Here is a 20,540-nt window from a genome sequence, read left to right as displayed (position 1 = left end):
ACGAGGTTCGATTTCTTGTGGCGTTGGAGCATCAAGAGTGTCATAGAACACTTCCATGGGAATCTCTTTTCCTTTTCAGAGTTTTATGGCATTTGTCCGACCAGTTGCACTTAACATCTTTCTTTTATAAATTATTCAGGAGTGCCCTTAAATCGTGCATATTCGGTATGTATACCTGGTAGTAATTTGCAAGACCCCAAAATGCTTGTAACGTTGTAATGTTTGTCGGGTGAGGCATATATTTTATTGCACTCGCCCTAGACGGGTCTGGTTTGCGTCCATTCTTATCAATAATCTGCACCAGGTCTTTTAGCTATCGGTTTTACACAGCTTTCTATATTCTGTAATATTTTTTTATATTTTCCGTGAAGTTTTCACAGATCCAGCTTGTAATAATAATAATAATAATAATAATAATAATAATAATAATAATAATAATAATAATAATAATATAGTTGTCAAAGATCATGAAGGAAAAAAATGCCTTCTAATTGATGTTTCAATACCAGCAGATGACAACGTTTCTCTAAAAGAAATGGAAAAACTTTCAAAATACAAAGACCTGGAAATAGAGATAACTCGAATGTGGAATCTAAAAACAGAAACAATTCCTATCATAGTAGGTGCCTTAGGTATAATAAAAAAATATTCAGACAAATACATAACAAAAACACCAGGACTTACAAATATATATAACATACAGAAAATTGCACTACTGGGTACTGCACACATTCTACGCAAAACACTTTCAATACAGTAAACATAAGAGCACCACAGCAAACCACAGCACATACCCAAGGCGCACAGAGCTGCGCTCGGTAGTGAAGTGAAAGTACGTTATAAAAATAAAACTACTGAATAATAATAATAATAATAATAATAATAATAATAATAATAATAATAATAATAATAATAATAATAATAATAATAATAATAATAATAAGAAGAAGAAGAAGAAGAAGAAGAAGAAGAAGAAGAAGAAGAATCTTTCTAATTTTGTTGCAAGGCCAGCTATTTTAAGAAAAGCGATTAGTCAATTACGTCGACCCGTGTACTTGACTAGCTTCTGCTAAAGTTTCTGCTCGCGGCGATGTGGCACTCTCGCAAAAAGTCAGAACCATTTTGTTATTGTGATACAACAAAAGGTCGACCTTTAGGAGAGCACTATTTAAATGAACATGATTTGTATGTATTTGACGAAGGAACGTGAACATATTACTTCAATATATAAGCAGATATTTTCTTTGAGAATTTCAAAGAGAACGTTTATCTGAAAAAATAATATTCGTGGTAGAGCTTCTGTTGCTAATGTGTCATATGCATTCACTGCTGGCTATTTGTCTCAATATCTATAAATGTAGGAAACCATTTAAGAAAAAGACGAAAGACTGTATTTTCGTTGGAAATGAAATTCAAAACGAAAGATTTAATGACGAAAAACAAGAATGTTATAAGTAAAAAGCATAAAAATGTAAAACGAAAGAAACAGAAAGCTGATAGTTCTTGCTTTTGAGCTTATATTTTAGTTAGAATGTTGAAATACAGCTCGATTGACAAGAGGAACGAATATTGTAAAATGAGAGAAAAGCACAGGTAAAACATGAAAAGAAAGTAATTCTAGTGAAAAGCATGAACAAATATAATCATTTCCTTGTCAGTTTTGCCTTCTTCCTTGTCATTCATTCTTCCTAGTTGAGCTGTATGTAATTAGTTTGTGGTTGGCAACAATATACTAACGCAGAAGATACAAGAGCATATTGATATGATAAATATATTAAACAGTTATATCTGAAAGAAATAGTTTTCATGATAGGAACAAAAGTATTTAAGAATCCTTGTTTTATAATATTATTTCATGCGTTTAATTTTGATTAGCTTTCATTCCGTAGGTTTTTCCTAAAAGCGAGGAAGGAAAATAGCGTAGCTATTAATTAAAAAGACGTGTACGATTTGAACTTCGATATTTCAAAGAAGGATTAAAGGCCTGACATGGCCAAATTGTTAAAGTATCGAATGGAACGTTTCGTGGCATTTATTTCAGTTCTCCGCGTTCAATATCCGTCGGTACCTACAATTTCCATCGGTACCTTTCATGTTTTCGGGGAACGATAAATGTAGTACTATTTAGTTAGTAGAACCAATTTCTAACCTTCACTCTCGGAAACAACAACGTGGAGGAATGAAAGGGAGAGAGAGAGAGAGAGAGAGAGAGAGAGAGAGAGAGAGAGAGAGAGAGAGAGAGAGAGTGAGGGAGAGAGAGAGAGGAAGTAGTTCTGAACTAGCGAAACCCAATGACAGGTAAAGAGTGTATCTTCAAAGTACCAAGAAATATAATCCTTTCAGAGCAGGTAATCAAGATTTTTCTCTGTATCTTTGATGATTTGTGCTGCATTCAAGAGATATCGGCCGCAAATATTATTAAAAGATGATTTTTATCCATCAACAAACCCTCCTAAAATGGGGTCACACAGCAGTTGTCTAATTTATTATAGGGAACAGAACGCTTTGTTTCATTTAACGTAATGTAACTACAATGATAAGCGGCAAATATTAATGTTAAGCAGCGTGTCTCAATTAAGGTAGCAAAATACCAGTAGAAGAGTGTTTTCAATGTTGTCGATTGTTCTATCATAACACTGCAGAGAGAAGATAATGAATGTTGTGACGTCCATGGTGAAAATCAATCATGTACGTCGTGAAGTTCATTATGAAAATCAATCTGATGAAATTTTTAATAATGAAAATTGCCAATATATTGGAGCCTCTAAGGCTTGCTGGAAAATGTTTGTTTTCGATACAACAAAGACAGTCTCCCGTTGAATATTTGCCGATACATTTGTATGGTCAACACATGATCATGTTTGATCTAAACCATGAATAAGATGCTCTTGAATGTAATCAGTTAACAAAACGTAGAGCTGGATTTAAGAAAAAGGGATTAGCATGTTTATGTTGTTAAGAAGTTCGCTTGTCAGTTACGTGTGTGTATGAGTGTGTCTGTGTTTCTGTGTGTCTGTGTAAGTATGAGTATGTACGTGTATATATACATATATATGTATGTATGTATATGTTTGTCTTCGTGTTTGCCTCTCATTGCTTCGCAACCAACGTTGGTGTGTTTACGTATATGTAGTGTAACAGTTCGGCAAAAAGGAGTGGGAGGAAAAAGTACCAAACCCTTCTTTAAGAAAAAAAATAAATGAAATGGGATTTGAACTCAGAGCATAAAGAACCTGAACAAATACCGCACGGTAACCATTCTGGCCTTCTTGCAATTCCATCAATTCACTGCCTTCCATTTGTACTTTTCTATCGAAGGCCCAAAATATGAAAAAGCCTAGCTGACCTTGGCGGGATTTGAACTCAGAGTGCAAAAAGCCAGAACAAATAATGAGGAATTTTATCTGACACTTTAATGACTCTGCCAGTGAGTTGCGATGCTCGCCTCATTGTTTGTAATGAGACACCCATGCATCACTGCCAGCTGCTTGAATCACAGGATTGACATTGACATTGACATTGACATTGACATTGACATTGACATTGACATTGACATTGACATTGACATTGACATTGACATTGACATTGACATTGACATTGACATTGACATTGACATTGACATTGACATTGACATTGACATTGACATTGACATTGACAAATGTGATCTATAATTGCTCATTGTTTGATGGAGATTGCTATTCTAGGAGCTGGGGTGATTTTTAGTTAAATTATTCCAGAAATAAGGATGGCTACAGCAGTCTTCCATTATTAACATAAGCTGGAGAAAATTCTGCGTTTAGATCTCTTGTCGTTTATCTGTTTCACTAATATGAGAGATCGAATTTGTCTCTGCACATGTCCTACAGAATCTCATACACTTGTGAGTACCATGCTAATTGACTGTTGCAGTTGGACGCGAGAGGAATTCTATTTTTATATTTAATTACCTTATGCAATGATTCTATTGAAATTCTTTCTCTTATATCAACTCAATAGCAAAAGAATGAAAGATTTAATATAACATGTCTGAAAAAAATTAGAGAATAATTTTGGCAACATTCTGAACCATTTTCACTGCAAAGGAATGATGTATTTCAATATGCAATATATATATGTGTGTGTGTGTGTGTGTGTGTGTTTGTGTGTATATTTCAGGAAAGAATATTCTTAAAATAAAAAGTCTTCATTCTGATGCTGTTGGCGACCAAGAAGCGCTGTATTCAGCAGAGCTACTTAATTCTTTGAAAATCAGTCATATGCCAATTCACATTACCAATACCGATGCTAGGAAATCTTGACCACAGAAACCGGCCAATTCAGCAATTTATGCTATAGACATTTATCTGCAAGTGACGCTGATAAATGCAAGTAAAATAACTGGTTTTGACGTAGGACGTGTTTTGCTAATTCTCTAATTCCCCGTATCAACCCGAAGTTATCAGATATAGATTTCTCATTTAATTTAAAGTATCCATCTTCTGTCAAACCCGCATTTGCCGCGGAATGCTATTAACCGAAAGCTCTGAGCAAATCTCATTAAAATGTGACATTAACCTTCTTACGACATCGCTCACAAATAATCATACGCGTTGCTCTCCGTAAATTTTGGAGGTGATTTTAGCCTGTGTAATTAGGCTTAATTAAAAGACGTTAGGAATCTTCCTGTGTAGGTAATGGAGAATGTACAAAAAATGTCACGTATTCAATAGATGGTTTGGATTTGAAAATTGTGCGTTAGTGGAACAGAGTGTTGTCTGGAGAAATATAGTAAGGTAAAATATATTTCATTTTATTAATGTTTCGGTTTGTTAAACGACTATTACATTTTCAATCTGCGTTAATTTTCTTCTTTTCTTCTATCCTTAAAGTTTTCCTATATTTTGATGAGCATATTTTTTACTATTTTGATTAAAACAGCAATATGTGTACATGTATATAAATGCATACATATTCATAGCAGACAGATGTGTGTATGTGTATAAAATAGATATATGATATATAATATAAAAATTCAATATTTATAATTATATATTAAAGTGTTAAGCTTGCTTCTTATTTATCAAGCCCTGTTCATTCAGTGTTGGTCTTGAACATTCATTCTGTTGTAATTGTAATTATCTTTTGATCGATACCTGACGAGGAAAGAGCTTGTCTGTCTTGTGTGTGAATTTTCTTTTCGTTCATTGTCATGCTTCTGTTTAAGTTTTGAAACCGACACACATACACACATACACACACACACACATACACATACACGCAAACCATAGTTTCTAGTTTTATGAAAACCAAAGTTATTTCATTATTACAGAGAAGCATCTAGCATGCATTGTTGTTTTACTTAGGTTGCACATAATATTACATAATATTTAATTGTATGCTTAACTGATTTTTATTTATATATTTGTCTGTTATGTATTTTGTGTTTTGAACAGTCTCTGAAAGATATCAAGAAACTAAAATTATATGTTACAGCATCGATTACGAAGTGTTTGTAGTTATTTCTTAAATAATTCCTCTATCGTTTTAGAAACAGCCGTTTTAATAATGGTTTGTTTTTCCCCACAACAATTTTAACTGTATCTTTTCTTTGAGATTTCTTTTACATAGGATCTGTTAAATGTATTTTAATAATCATCATTAAATAAACAACCTTTTTTTTACATATTTTTAACGTCATTGGCATCAAATATACTAGCGAATTAGTGAAGATGTGTACAACACTGTATGTGTGTGTGTGTCTCCGCGATGTGTATGCATGCAGCTTTCTATGTTAGTAATATGAGGCTGAACTCTGTATTTACATTTCATCATGTGCGTGTCTTTCTACATCAAGGAACTCAATCTCAGAAATAGAACAGAAACACGCAGCAAGGTTAATCTGACGTAATATCTTAATATGTTAGTATGTAATTCTATTCACCGAGCAATGCTTACGTTCTATCGCTCAGCATAATTAAAAAGCAACACACACACACACGTATGTGTGTGCAAATGTATAAATATCTATGTATGTATATGTAAATATGCATATGTATGTTTCTATGTATATATGTATGTTTATGTGTACATATATATATATATATATATATATATATATATATATTTATATATATATATATATATATATAGTAATTTAAGAAAAGGTAGGGTATATAATACCACTTGCTAAAATCAGAGCCAATGCTCCAAAGAACCACTATAAAAATTACGATAAAGATGCACACGAGCAATGCAATGAACATTTCAAAAATAGGCTTACCCTTGCTTGGAATACATAGATAGGTAATGCATATTTCAATACCAATTGATTTCATGCTTTGCATGATAAACATGCTTTGCGATCTTCAGTTGAAAACAGCATTTAGCATCTATTTCTAAAGTATTCACTACGTCAGCTCGTGTACGTTCCTAACTTTAAATGTCCCGCTCCGTGTATATGTATGTATGTATGTATGTATGTATGTATGAATGTGGAGGCGCGTTGTTTGTGTGTTGCACTCACGATCGCAATATTGTGGTTTCTATTCTGCATTTCTGAGCGAAGCACTTCGTTTTACGTTGTTCTGCGATTTCATCCACATCTGGCATTTGGCACATCAGGCATCTTTACAGGCAACGTCGTTTTGATGGAGGGAATAAGATAATGTACAACACAAAATCTAAATAAATCACTTGTGCACGTTGTTTATCTGTCATTTCCGATAGGCGAACCCTCAATATATGAATATATATATATATGTCTGGAATCATGTACAACTCGGCGTCAATAATAACTGAAATATATTTAAATATAAACACGATTTTCTATTGTTTGGATAATAAGGAAAAGTGTGGAGACAATCCTCCTTTGTTTTTATTACGCGTCAAAAACAGAACAATTCAATAATAAAGCCTACGGTTTTGCAGAACATGCTAGAAATAGCAGTCAAATCAATGTCCATCGTCTTACACTTTAGCATCTTAAAAAGAAACCATTGGATCATTCAGTTATAGAAACACAAGAAGGAATGGGGGTAACGGCTAGATTTACCCAGATTTACCCAGGTTTCTAAAGAACTATGACAAACCCCCACATCAACAACAACAAACCTAAGAATAGTGACAATAACAGTATGAAGGATAATAACAACAAGAATTCTGCGCATGTTCACCAGATATCATATGGCAGTAGTAAAATAGCAGACAGTTGTAAATGAAATAATATTGCTTAAATCCTATCTAGATCCCCGGTCCGAATATAGCATAATGAGTTACAAGAGTAGCTATTAAGAATAAAGAAAACAGAATTTATGTAACAAATAATTCCATCTCTCCTTCGGGTGAAAAACGGAACAAAAAAATAAGACATCTTATGTATTAAACATAATACACACTAACTAGCGTTTTTATGTCCTTCGCGAAATAAAAATGGCGGCCAACACAATCGCCATCAGGACAAATACACGTAAACGTATCAACGAATTTAATTCAATTCTCTATGTTAGGAGAGAGAGAGAATAAATTGGAAGAAAACGTGAATAATCATCTGAGAAAGATATAGTTGATTGTTTGATAACGTTTCCAACACCAAATTATGGCTGTAACCAGTTCCGATAATCAGCCTAGCGTGAAATTAGCATCGAAAAATTGAATAAGATATTATACATTCGGGATGTGGAATAGCAAATTACAAACATTCGAAGGAACACTAATCTATTTTCTCATCTAAAAAGAAGTATTGGATAAATTTAGCCATTTCTGTTGTAGCACACCTCAATCTGGAGAAGAGGTATAGTGATGGAAAAGTAAAAAAAAGATACCACAAAACGGTTTTACTTCTTCCTCACTGGAGCCATATATCTGTGAATCAAAAATGGAATTTTATGCTTGATTTCAATTCAGTAAATGTGTGCTGCAAACAAATCATAAAAAACGTGTCAGATAACTGGAAAACTTTGCTGCGAAACCGATATATTTGTTTATACATGTGTGTGTGTGTGTGTGTGTGTGTGTGTGTGTGTGTGTACTATGTGTGTGTGCAAGCGCGCGAGTATTTGGAATAAGGTTATATATATTTATATCAGTATGTGAGTGTGTGTTGGTGTGTGATGTCTGTGTGAGTTTATGGCGGAAAGATGTGTGGCCTTGGTTCATGATCGCAACTTCGTAAATTCAATACCTCGATCCGGTATCGCTTTTCGTTCTGAAGAAACACATTCCATTTCAAGTGGTTCCTGCGTGCACAGTAGCTAATATGTAGCACATAGGTGTTATTTCAGCGATTTTTGTTCTCTTGTAGTTGCACTTTAAGTTTTCCATTGGAGCAAGCGTGAGGGCTGAAAGAGTGTCTATATCTAGCCACAATTACATATGCACCAAAACAGTTATGAAAATCTGCTACATTTTACAGATTTTCCAGTGAGCGCTGACTCAGTTTGTGTTTATATACATACTCCCACTCTGATATGAATGTGTATATATATATATAGAGAGAGAGAGATAGATAGATATACTTATATATGTGTGTGTATGTGTGTGTGTGTGTGTGTGTGTGTGTGTGTGTGTGTGTGTGTGTGTGTGTGTGTGTGTGTGTGTGTATCATATATCATACATCATACATACGCATGCATTTGTAAATCAATTTCCGTATGTGTAATTAAGAGGTAAACCATTTAGCCTTACAAATGCAAATATATTGCTATTTGGTTGGGAATAATTTTTCAATAAATATTCTCGACCTCATATTTTGCACTCAACTTATCCAAACATTATTCTTGCTGGCAACAAACATTCTCCATTACTATACGTATTTATTTCGAATAAATGGTAAACTGTCCCATAAAAATTCGGACGTCCTTGCATATATATTTCTTTGCAGTGGTTTGCTATACTGAATATATTAACTGATATACGATAATAATATTGTATACTGTACACATATGTCTTCCAATCTTTCAGAAGAATGTTGCTTTAGATATTCCAATGAAAATATTGCAAATTTTTCACTTTTTTCATACACGCTTACGTTTGTGTGTGTGCGTGTGTATCAGGAATATAGAATGGTACATACATACACTAACTTAGAATATAAACATATAAAACAACTTAGCTTAATCTATACCATTATTTGCCAGAATATCAATCTGTCTCCACCGCCATGCCTGCATCTGCGCCGCCATTTCTTTTGCCATATTCCAAATGTTTTTGTTATGTCGCAAATCATTTGTGGAATAAAGCACATCGGCTTTGTTTTATCCATTCATTGTTTGCCATCTCCAGCATCCAATTTGCCGTGTCTTGATATTGTGTGGAATACTAAAATGCCAACATTTAAATGATAACAAGTGAAAATGCCGACAAACTATCGTCGTACAATAACGCCAACAGTTTTTATTTAATTAGAATAATTAAAATTAACTCGATTTACACTAGAGTAATTCTAATTAATTAGATAGAAGACTGCTTAAATTTCATATTTAGTAAAAAAATGTTTTAAAACTTAAACACTGAAGTAATGTATTGGTTTCATATTTTGGCAAAAGTTCAGAAATTTCGGGGGAGTGGGTAAAGCGATTTCATCGACCCCAATGCTGAACTGGTACTTGTTTTATAGAGCCAGAAAAGATGAAAGGCAAATAAGATTACTACACAAATTCTGGCTACAATTCTATTTAAATGCTGGTAAAACGCGAAGCATAACGAACAGAATTCTGGTTTGAATTTTGTTCATGGTGTAAACAGCAAAGGGAAATCAAAGGTCACAGGTCGCTCGTGGCAAACTCACCTCCCGCTGGACTTAGCGGGACAAGACATCCCATTTTATAGCTGATGTACAAACGCTAGACTAATCCATTACGTTAAGGGTTGGACGGTCCAAGTAATTCTAAATGGACCTGACCATCACGGGGTGAAACAAAATGAATATGTAAAGTAAAACGCCACAGTATGGGCAGCCAAAGTTCAAGAGTAATCATGCTTCCACTGCAGTTTTAAATTTTGGTACAAATTTCGCAATTTCAGAGAGAGACAAGTTGATTACGTCGACCTCAGAACTCAACTGATGCTGTTTTTATCAACACTGTCAAGCGGAAAGACAAATACAATCGCAACGAAATTTGATCGCAGAATGTAAACTGCAGGAATTTATTGAAAGGAAAATGATCATCAAAATTGTTTCGCATCTGAAAGAATTTATCAAAACGACACTATGAATACGGAATTTTCGTCTTTAAGAAAACTAAATTTGGAGAGTGGTTTTAATGCGATCATTAACCTTGGTCTATGTCTTTTTAATTTCTGTAATTTCTTACTTCAAAGTGATTTAATTAGATATTAGCCTGCTCTAACATACCACTGTTTCATTAGTCTTCTGCAAGTCTTACAGTGTATGCAATCTAGCAGCGTTATTCTCATTCATATAATAGTTTGTTAATAACGTATAATCTTTGTACATAGATGTAATAAATGTTCATGCGATAAAATGATCTTTCATTTTTCAGTTTACAGTTTATTAAAAACTAATCTGTAAACGTGCTGACTCAGTAAATCTGAAGATTAAAGCCCTTTCAACAAACACACTATTTTTTAGAAATTCATTTAATTCAGTTTGTATCTTTAAAGTCTTAGAACTGTCTAACTTACGTCATCACAGTCGAAAGACTTCAATTTGTATCACCATTGTCCATAATTTTGAATTGACGTCATTAAGGTCGCTTGCATGTGCGTGCATGTGCGAGTGTATGTGAGTGTGCGCGTGCATGTGTTCGAGTGTGTATGTGCGTGTGTGTGTGTGTTTGTGAGCGCGCGCATATGTGTGGGTGGGTTTAGCTACATTTTCTATACGAAACAGAAAATACTCTTTGCTTAATTCTATACGAAATTCTTAAAAATATATGTATACAGTAACCGGGGATTTTCAGTTAAACTGTGTGAAAATCGGTGGAGTTTAATGCGATTAAAAAACAAAAGCAAAATCGGATACAAAATATAAAGCGAATATTTTAATCGCGTAACTCGTGGAAAATCGAAAGAAAGTTGCACTGGCTAAGAGCCTATAACTAAAGCCTCATCACTTGCTTCCTGTTGATAATGAACGGATATTGGCAGGATATAGTCGTTTCATATCACTTAATTAAACCAATGGCTATCACTCTCTTACGCATCAGTAACCACTGACAGTTAGTTCAGTAAATCTATCCTGTAGACAGAGATACGATGGAATGCCTGTATTAGTTAAGAGGCAAACAGGCCAGTTCTCAGTGGAGCCTGCAACTCAAATAACACTTAACGGATGTTTGTTTAATAATGGACAAAAACAATATTAGAGTAGTTGATAAATCCACTATTGTGTTTATCTATTTAATATAATTATTCAGAGATGTTTTCATTGAAGGTTGCTTTTTTTTTCTATTCTCTTTTTTACTTGTTCTACTTCCATTAATAAATATTCTGACAAACGTTAAATACAGTCATTATCAGACAGAAATAACCCGAAACAAGCTAACGATTTAATTAAATGATAATTAACTATTAGCTTTGCTTCGAACTGTAATATTACTGCAAAAGACTGAACGGCAGATGTTTTTTTTTCCTTTCTTTTGTTTTATTGCTTTAGTTCTATTGATATGATTAAGTCCAGAGAAATTTGATGCGATATATATGAGATACATTAAAAATAATGCGAGAGTTTACTTCGACAACAGTCAATAAGAGAAATTCTATGCAGCTGAACAGATAAATTTGTTTATATGACGATCATTTAATAGGTTGTTATTTTGTTTGTTGTTATTGTTGTTGTTGCTGTTTGGTCCTCAGCTAGTCCTGGTTAAGCAGACCTATGATCAAAATCGTTTCAGCCAGAGTCAAACACGATAGAGCAGAATAAAAGACATCTAGTCTTTTATTCGATATATGTCCTGTCTAGCAGTTATACTGTCCCCTCGTCCACTACCTTTGTTTCAATACAGTCGGCTGTAATTTGTGGGCAATCAATTTGACTGCAATTTCTAGCAAGTAGACTGTCCAGTAGGAGGCTACTCTTGACGAATCGTATCAAAGGAGGAAAAAAATGTTGATAATCCCTATAAACTAGAATCATTGGAAAGTGTACCACCGTAACCACTAGTCCACGCGCCTTCACATTATTCGCAAAACGACTATTTGTTCATTTGAAGCGTTTATGCGGACAAAATAGAGCAGAGATAAACCTCTTGAACATAAGATACCTAGTATCATTAGTGGGAGGGTTCACAGATATGTTGCGTCAGCTAGTAGTACGTGCCTTATTGGCTTAAAGGTGGCGGCGCAATGGCCCAGTGGTTAGGGCAGCGGACTTGCGGTCATAGGATCGCGCTTTCGATTCCCAGACCGGGTGTTGTGAGCGTTTATTGAGCGAAAACACCTAAAGCTCCACAAGGCTCCAGCAGGGGATGGTAGCTAACCCTGCTGTACTCTTTCACCACAACTTTCTCTCACTCTTTCTTCCTGTTTCTGTTGTGGTTGTGCCTGTAATTCAAAGGACCAGCCTTGGCACACTGTGTCACGCTGAATATCCCCGAGAACTACGTTAAGGGTACACGTGTCTGTGGAGTGCTCAGCCACTTGCACGTTAATTTCACGAGCAGGCTGTTCCGTTGATCGGATCAACTGAAACCCTCGTCGTCGTAAGCGACGGAGGGCCAATAAACACAATTCGCTTAAAGAATTGCAATATTCAGAGTCCGTTTTAACGCTGTTTTATCCGGTTAATCTGGGCTATTACGATTAACAATCGCAGAGATAACAATTAAATGGCAGAGCCACGCGCTATTTTTATCGGGTTAAAACTAGTTAATTAAGCATTAGGCGTTTAATGAACGTCAGATGAATATCTCCAAGTTGGGCTGCCGATCAACAACAGGTAACATTATCGGAAGACGTGATATATATCACTTTGAAGTAAAGCGGAGAAGTCGTGGATGGATATCAGTTAATAGTTTTCAATACGAAAGAAAAAGCTTGAAGCTGATTCGAAATCGAGATAAAATTATAAATAAAAAACAACGAACAAAAACAAAAGAACAAAACTGACAGATCAATATGCTATCTGTTTGAGCATCTCGCTACTTCTCAGCATGTCACTTTTATCAATCAGTTGTAACTATTAGACAGAACGATGTATTGACGTATTTATCAATCTGCAAGTTAAATTTACTGCATATGCATTTATGCTGGTGCTGTTATTGTTGTTGATGATGGTGGTAAGGATGATGGTGGTGGTGGTGGTGGTGGTGGCCGTAATGGTTGCGGTGGTGGTGATGGTAATGATAATGACGTTGGTGATGAAGTTGATGATGATGATGATGATGATGATGATGATGATGATGATGATGATGACGACGACGACGATGATGATGATAATGTCGGTAGTGGTGGGGTTGTTGCCTTTGTGGGGACAGTGCTGGAGATGAGACTAATAATGACGATGAAGAAGAAGAAGAAGAAGAAGAAGAAGAAGAAGAAGAAGAAGAAGAAGAAGAAGAAGAAGAAGAAGAAGAAGAAGAAGAAGAAGAAGAAGAAGAAGAAGAAGAAGAAGAAGGAAACCATCAAACAGCCAGCAATCACCGTTTTCTTGTTGCTCATTCATTTTCTCGTTCCACTTCTTCCACGCCCTTCCCCGAGGAGAGTGTAGGACTGTCTGACTTGTCAGTCAGCTTGCAAGACACTCTAGCTAAAAACCATTCAAAACGAAATGCTCGGGGGAACGTTTGTTAAAGTAGTCCGACATAAACAATATCCGAGAAAAGAAAGGAAAAGCCATGCTTAACTTTACATTCTTGATCATAGATGGCCCCTGGCCAAAATTCATGAAAGGACATTATTTGCACCAATTCTCTTTTTACCCAACGTCTCAAACGGAAGATTCGTGATAGCGGTGATCTTAGTTTTCTTGCTCTATACTCTTCTTCGTTATTCAACATACATAAAGTATTTCTGATATTTTTTAATGGCTTCTTCATTCGTTTTAGCAAAAAGCTTTTAAAGAAACTATACAATTCACTTGAAGATATTTTATTTTAAGACAAAATTTGTGTTTTAAGTTTATCCATAAGCATGTAATTACTTGTTTGTTTATATATATATATATCTGTGTGTATGTGTGTGTGCTTGTGGGTGTGGTGTGAATGTATATACGTGTGTGCACATGAGTGCGTATAAATTTTGTGAGTTAAAACCCATCATATAATCTATATACATCTTTCAAATTATCGATATTTCAAGTTATTTATTGCGCATGTATACACACACATACACACACACACACACACGAGCTCATGCACACGTGTACATGCGCGCACACTCACCACACACACACACACACGCACATGTATGTGTGTGTATATATATATATATGCATAGATGTAATATATATATATAGAGAGAGAGAGGGGGTGAGAGGGAGAGAGTAAGATCTATTTGCCAATGGAAATTGGCAGTCAAGTTTAGGACGATGTTACTACCTTTTTTTAACCCCAGGAAAACATCTTTTCCAACCAGCTACCGACGCACAACTGCATTCTTATACCTCGAACAAGGTAGCTAATATTATCACTCGCCGGTTTCTCTCAATAGCAATATATATATATATATATATATATATATATATATATATATATATATATATATATATATATATATATATATATATATATATATATATATATATATATATATATATATATATATATATATATATATATATATATATATATATATATGATGATCGCTGTCCACTCGTGACCGAGGAAGATCATTACCGACCTTCAGGAACATTGTGCGCTCTAGGACTAACCTATATTTTGCATTTGCGGCTCCGTTGGTGGCTAATGAGCCCCGCTATTGACAAGCATACACGACTGCAAACATTGCAGACCAAGCTTTCCCCATTCACTATACGAGCCGTGCGCTTTCGCGCAACTCGCTTAAGTTTTATATGCTGGATACGTACTCTCTCAAAAGTGTCGATATATATATAAATATACATACATGTATGTATGTGTGCATGTTTGTGCGTATGCATGTGTGAATACAAACACGTATCATTTTTATACGATTTTTGCGCATTAATGCAATATATCTACCAAAATATTCATACGGGCGACAAATTGTGAGTAAATTATGTGTCTAAATGTAGACACATACATAGAATATATAAATATATATGTGTGTATATATGCCTATACACACACATACACACACACACACATGTATGTACATGTGGTGTGCGCGTGTGTGTGTGAGTGTGTATGCGTGTGAGTGTGTAACCACTAGAAATTAAATAGTTTTGCTCGTGTAACTTTATATATAATGGAGATGTTGTAGGAAGTGGTGCAATGTTTTTAAATATTAAAACACGAAATAGTATTCCCAGTTGATTCCCAAAAACATTTGATTTAAATGTGTGATATTTATATATTTATATAACAGCGTGTTTGTTCTATATACATACATACATATATGTATATATATATATATATATATATATGTATGTATGTATGTATATGTATATATATATATATATATATATATATATATATATATATATATATATATATATATATATATGAATACGTATATTTATATATATCTTCATATAAATATATATTTATTTATATATAATTCTATCTATTATCTATATACATATATGTGTCTGTGCGTATGTATGTATATATGTTGCGTGTATGCGTATATGTACATATATATACATAAACGAATACATATTCGTACAGTCATTCATACACATACACATATACACACAAACACAATAGATATACGCATATATCATCGAGTTATATATACACAGGGAGACATGTTGCTTAAAAGTGAATTATTTAAATTATTAAGGCAGAGAGTGAACATATTTCCTTACATAAAACAGCGAACCAAATAAAAGGCATTTCATTTCGCAGGAGAAGTCTGCAGGGAACCGATGTGTTTCAGAAGTTTTTGACGTTTGACGTTGTTCTCATAAAACGCCCACTCCTCTGCACGCGCACACTCACACACACTCACACACATATATATTCTTTTATTCTGTTATTGGTTTCAGTCGTTTGAATGCGGCCATGTTGGAGCACCGCCTTAAATGGTTTTAGTCTAAGAAATCGACCCCAGAACGTTGAACCTATTCTACTGGTCTCTTTTGTGTGTATGTATGTACACACACACACACACACACACACACACATATATATATATATATATATATGTATATATATATGTATATATATGTATATATATATATATATATATATATATATATATATATATATATATATATATATATATATATATATAACTATATATATCTATATATATAATATACATACACACACACGCACATATACATATGCATATATATATACGTATGTGTATATACATATGTATATATATATGTATATATGTGTGTATATATATATATGTATATGTATATATATATATATATATATATATATATATATATATATATATATATATATATATTTACTTATTTATTTATTTATGTGTTTCAGCCAGGTGGCTGCGGTCATGCTGGTGCACCACCGTGATTTTCACGTTCCTTGCATGGCTCTTCTCCCCCACCTGACATGGTCCAATCAAGAGTTTTGATGGCACATCTGGTGTATAAGAGAATTTGACACAGTTGCCCTAAACTGCGTCTCATTCCGAGCCATTGGTTCGTCTGGTATCGTGGAGAGGAAAGCGTCAGGTTTTGTCTTGAAGACCTCCGCATCCATGTCTTGCATGTGTCTCAAATGTTTTGGCAGGGCATTGAAGAGCTGAGATCCTCCGAAACCGAGGCTGCTGCAGTATCTCGTTCTTATGTGAGATGCAGTGGACGGTACCTTTGGCACCATGCAGTGGCAACCCGTGCGGGCATTCCTGTAGTACTTGATACCAAAGTTTGGCACCAGTCCTTCCAGTAGTTTCCATATGTATATTATTACATATCTCTCCCGCCTGCGCTCCAGGGAGTAGAGACCTAGTGCCTTCAGTCGCTCCCTGTAGTTCATCTGTTGGACTGTGGCGATCTTTTTTGTATAGTGCCGCTGAATTGCCTCGAGTTCTGCTGTCCGCATAACACTGTGTGGTGACCACAACTGAGAGCAATAGTCTAGGCGGCTCAGAACAAATGTCTTCCATAGAGTCAACATGACTTTTTGATCCCTTGTACGGAATGTCCTCAGTATCCACCCTGCCAGTTGTCTGCACTTTGCTGTCAACTTGACAATGTGCATGTGAAATGATGCATCACTACACATGTTGATGCCCAGATCTCTTACTGTTTGTGGTTCTGGGATTGCAGTACCTCCAGGCCCTGTGTATGCCAGTTGGGAGGTACTTGTGGTCTTGTAGCGCAGTACTTGAAATTTTTTTGCATTGAACTGCATATTATTTTGCTCTGCCCACTCATATATTGCATGTAGGTCATTCTGCAGGCTTACAATATCATCAGGATTCTTTATTGCCTGAGATATCTTTGTGTCATCAGCATAGCTAGTGACAGTGGCTCTCCGAGTGACCGTGCATATATATATATATATATATATATATGCATACACGCACGTACATATATGTATACATACTTATGTGTATGTATACATGTATATATATATATATATATATATATATATATATATATATATATATATATATATATATATATATATAAATATGCAAATATATTATATATGGATGATTATACGTAGATATACATATACATATATTCATATATACACACATATATACAACTATGTACATACACATGTATTAAGAAGTACGTATCTAAATGTAAGTCTTATTTCAAGCATATGTGCTTCTCTGCCTGGACGTTATTTAAAAGCCGCATAAAATTAATGGCGTGTATAAAAGTGTGATACGCAAATCGCCCAATATGTACATCCGTGAACATATATATATATATATATATATATATATATATGTGTGTGTGTGTGTGTGTGTGTGTGTGTGTGTGTGTGTGTGTGTGTGTGTATATGGGTATATATGTTCTGCAGGCGTTGTGGTTTTCTGCGTTTATCTTCATCTATATGAAAAGTTCAATGGCAAGGGGTGGTCTAAGGTCTGTAAGATGAAAGTATCGATCAAACTTCAATCTTTCTAAATTATTGCTTTATTGAGGACATAAAATGTATAAGAAACAAATAATAGACATAATTTCGATAAAAAAAATTCACCTTTTGTGTCTTTATTTCAGTCCATCGAAGTTAATCTGTGCCGAGGTTTTATTTTTTATAGGAAACACTATTGAGAATATATGAGGTGGGGTTTATTGTTTCTTCATCTTGTCTTAACTTTTGCTTTGAAGTTTCTTATCGACAATTTCTTTAACAGCGTCTCATCTTATGACTTCATGTACCTAATATGTGTCTGTGTATTTGCGTGTGTGTGCGTGTGTCTGTATGTGTGTCTGTGTGTGTACGTGTGTGTACATATATACGTATGTATATATGTATATACATATGTACATGTATGTGCATATATACACATATGAGTGTTTGTATGTACGTACGTATGGACACGTGTGCATGTACGTACGTATATAGGCACATATGTAGGCCTATGTGTCTTTATATATATATATATATATATATATATATATATATATATATATATATATATATATATATATATATATATATATATATATATATATATATACGTGCGTACTTTTATATAGCCATATTGTCATACATAGAACACAAATACACTGGCAGGCATATACAAACACGCAAGCACACACACTACACACGAACGCAATCATGCATGCATATCGGTAATGGTATATTTTATGTTGTTACATCCTGTAATTTAAACAATGGTTCGAAACCTGTGTAGGCGAATTTCATAAAACGATACTCTCGAACAGTGTTTCTCAAGCTTTTGACCTTTGGAAAAGCTATCAGGTGTATTCCATGTCTCACAGAAGTTCTCACTTATTCCAATCAATGAAGCCTAACTATGTTGCGTCCTCGACCCATTTACACTTTCTAAATCCCGGTATTTATTTTATGCAACTCTCTTTCTCGAGCTGTAAAATTATGAGTTACGAACATAGAGACATTCATATATACGTACACAAGCCTATATTCTTTTCTCTTCTACTCTAGAAACAAGGCCCAAAATTTTGGGGAAGGGGGCCAGTCGATTAGATCGATCCCAGTACGCAACTGGTACTTAAATATATAAACATATATTGATAGACAAACAAATAGATAGACAGGTAAGCACATATGTATGTATATGTATGTATGCATGTATGTATCCATGTATCTATCTAAGTATCTATGTATCTATGTATGTACGTATCTATCTATCTGTCCGTCTGTCTGTCTGTTTATCTATCTAAATATGTATCTATCTATAGATACACTCATATATATATATATGTATATATATATATAAGTACACACACATATACACACTTTCACACACATATATATAGACTATACATTTTTCATTTATATATATATATATATATATATATATATATATATATATATATATATATATATACGCCTATTAAATGTCTCCGAGAAAATACACGCCTGCTGAAGTCTTTACTAGATAATACTTGCAAAAAATGCCATGATGATGTATCGAACTCGAAACAACAGGTTTGCGGTGCGTGCTCCTTAACCACGTAGCATCATCTGCGCTTTTTAATATTTTTCTTTCTCTTGAATATAAACCACATATATATATTCTTGATAACGGCTTTAAGCAAAAATATAACAGAATTTATTGACAATGCAAAAAATAACAAGAATTAATCTGCTTGTTCAAGAGACCTCGTAAGAAGATAAAAAATTCACATTAATAACCAATATCCTAAACTACACATATAAACTGAACGAAAGCAGCTAATAACCAGTGCAATAACTTAATCTTCTATTGACAATGTTGAAAAGGCATTAAATAAATAAAAGCTATATTTCTTTTTATACGTGTCAAAGTGATGCTATTTTTGAAGCGAATTTTGATAATGAAATTTGCTTCTTTTATGAGAAACTTGTGTTTCTCTTTTGGTATAGACATTCTAAATTCGGGGTCGAACTTTTTAGATAAACGTGTATGTGTATCATATTCAACAGACAGGAGTAAATTGACGTCTTTCTTTTTTTATAGCTGATATATATGGAAAAAAATGAAGTTTATTCCCGTATATAAACTGTTGAAAACTGAAGAACATAATTCTTTGTCGCAGACGAGGCTAGAGGCCACTGTATCATAAGATACTATACTGAATGAATAAAATGGTCCTACAAATTCAGAAGATGGCGATTGGCAAAAACATTGTGAGACAGAATATCATAAATCTGAGGAAACAAGACGGTGGTGTGAGATTCAGAGAACAACAATTCGAAGAACGAAATAATTAGAATGAGAGAATTTATGAGTTACAGGAATCTTAACTGAAAAATGATGTGTCTGGGGAAAGAAGCGGCAGAGATGTTTAAATGTTTTGACAGAGGGTGTTAGAGTAGAAAATTCACCAGAACAAT

Source organism: Octopus bimaculoides, chromosome 18 (assembly GCF_046866305.1).
Source record: "Octopus bimaculoides isolate indiv1 chromosome 18, ASM4686630v1, whole genome shotgun sequence".
NCBI classification, from domain to species: domain Eukaryota; kingdom Metazoa; phylum Mollusca; class Cephalopoda; order Octopoda; family Octopodidae; genus Octopus; species Octopus bimaculoides.
Note: the sequence above shows the minus strand (reverse complement) of the source record.